This window comes from Peromyscus maniculatus, chromosome 4, assembly GCF_049852395.1.
Source record: "Peromyscus maniculatus bairdii isolate BWxNUB_F1_BW_parent chromosome 4, HU_Pman_BW_mat_3.1, whole genome shotgun sequence".
NCBI lineage: Eukaryota > Metazoa > Chordata > Mammalia > Rodentia > Cricetidae > Peromyscus > Peromyscus maniculatus.
In genome coordinates this window covers 39051613-39054254 of record NC_134855.1, presented here as the reverse complement: position 1 = coordinate 39054254, position 2642 = coordinate 39051613, and the positions used below count along the sequence as shown (strand labels likewise).

Here is a 2642-nt window from a genome sequence, read left to right as displayed (position 1 = left end):
GAGCAGGGCTGCCACTCTCCAAAAAAACATTGATTTACATTCTTTCAGGTCACATCACAATCAGCTATGGAACCTTGAAGGCTGTGGGTAGGGCAACCTTTGAGTCAGGCATCACTTATGAGGCTTGCCTCCGATGTGTTAGCTGCATGGTTAAAGCCTGATGTCTTACGGTGGCTAGGACAATCCAGTCTTTAGTTCTGGGTCTTTAGCCAGTTACTGAGCCCTTGCGGGGCCCTTCTGAGGAAGTAATCCTAGAACTCTACGGGGTTTCCCACAGTGGACCCCGGTGAACTGCTAACATTTAATTATTTACCAATCAGTTCCCATTGCCAGCTCAATTAGCTTCATACTCTGACTGACCCTGATGTCCAAAGTCAACTCTGTTTATAGAGAAAAACTGTTCTGAGCTTTTCATCCTGTGGCCTGAGAGGTTTCTGACCTTGAAACAGCTTGAAGACTATACTTTTACTGGAATAAGCAATTATTTGGATATCGGGGTGACAATAGCCCAAGAATACCCAGTCAGAGTCAGACAGATGGTTGCATTCATTTGGAAATAGGAAGGCTATATCATACCGGGGAGCCAGCACCCAGCAAAGGCAAATCCAGAAGTGAGTCCATGTGGCAACCTCAACAGTGTGGGATGGAGATGAAGCCTGAAGCTTCTGGACAAGGTCAAAAACGGAAATACCAGGATGAAGGTGGGACAGAGATCGAGTCTGAAGCTTTGGGACAAGGTAAAAAACTGAAATGAAATGCCAGGATAAAGGTGGAATGGATTTGGAGTTTGAAGAGCCCAGCAAAATTTGCAAAAGAATACCTCAGGAACAGCAAGATCTAGCACTTCAAAGTCAACAGCCAGGCAAGGATGAGCTACAGAAACCCCAGGGAGAAAGTCTAAGACAACTAAACCCCTGGAGTAGGCCAAAGGTCCACAGGAGCTGTAACTGGGAGGAAGTCTGGGGATGCTGGCAAGGGTCACAAGTGGCCCTGTTGCATCATGGAGGAATATGCCAAAAAATACCAAAAGGAAAAGTACCAAAGGTTACTGCAGCAACATCCACCCAGTGATAATATGAAATCTGACCCACATAGGGCTCACACCACCCTTGTGGATACCTCGAAGTTCAAGGGTTGTGTGGAGGGGCATAGTCATGGATCCAGAAAACTCACTGTGATCCTAAACAATCTACTGTTGTTGTCACAAGAGAATGACTCTCACCAGACAAAAGAGTGAAGAGTGTACAGAGAACTCTCCCGATACACACAAGAAAGATGCAGTAAACTTGAAGGAAGAAGGGGATACCACTTGGAGCCTGACTTGCTAGGAGCTCAAGTCTTCCTGCAGAGTGCAGCAGTAGTTCACTCCCCAACACGATGCCAGGAGTTACAGCAGAGAAACAGCCTGTTGTAGAACAAGAAGAGGGCAGGTGAATGGATGAAGTCCTTAATGTTACAACAGACATGGAAAGGGAAATAAAAAATGCACTAGGTCCAGGACTCCACGAGGAAATCTTAAGTAATGAATTCAAATTGCAAATTACCCGAGGAGCTATCCAGACACTAAAGAACAGTGAATGGCTCAATGGCAAAGCCATTAATTTTTACATGAATCTTCTTGTTGAGAGAAATAATAATAAAGGCTACCCAGCTCTTCCCATGTTCAGTACTTTCTTTTATCCTAAACTAAAGCATGGCAGCTACAGTTCTGTTAAATGATGGACTCAAGGAATGAAATTGTTTAAAAAAGAAATTATTCTCGTGCCTATTCATCAGAAGGTACATTGAAGCCTGATAGTAATCAACCTAAGAAAATGAAGTATCATATACCTCGATTCAATGGGACAAACAGGACAGAGTATTTGTGAGACCATTTTTGAATATTTAAAAATGAGTGCAAAACACGAAGGAACATTGAGCTGGACCCTTTGGAGTGGAAGCCATACAGTATGACATCAAAGGAGATTCCTCAACAACTGAATGGGAGTGACTGGAATTTTTACTTGTAAATATGCAGATTACATTTCTAGAGGCCAACCACTTACCTTTTCTCAGTGACACATGCCCATCTTTAGGAAGAGGATCATGTGAGAAATCTTGCATATCACTTACTGTAACAACATCCACCTGGTTGCTATGGCACCCCTGCACTTTTCCATCAGTGTTTCTATATACCTCAAGCAAGATGGGTTAAAAAGATTTAAAACAGATACTGAGCTGCCTGACATGGATGAAGCCCACTCTCTTCAATGTAGTCCTAACCTGGGGAGTCCTGCCCAGTGCCATCTATAGGCTGCATGTAACTACTGCAAGCTTAGAAACCACGCTTCAAACTACACAAGAACACATGTTCAAAAACCACTGTTTTAATTTGGATTTAGTTGACAAATTGTTTTAATGTTGGATTTAGTTGATGAGTTGTTTTAATGTTGGATTTAGTTTATAAATTATTTTTTGTCTTCTTCCCCCACCAATGATTGTTCATGTTTTCACTCACTCATTTGCAAACCTTGGCAGTTGTCGTTTTCCAATATTCTGTAATTACCAACTCTATTCCTTGTTTGAACTGTTTATTCCAGAAAGGAAGGCCCATGACAATGCCATTTTCTGCTGAAGATTAGAAGGGATATCAGCAAGAAGAT

General features: G+C 42.4%; 1 pseudogene; it reads left to right on the top strand.

Annotated features, from left to right (window-relative positions):
• The first annotated feature begins 561 nt into the window (after positions 1-561).
• Positions 562-2292, top strand: LOC102916418 (sentrin-specific protease 2 pseudogene; annotated as a pseudogene).
• Positions 2293-2642: the final 350 nt, after the last annotated feature.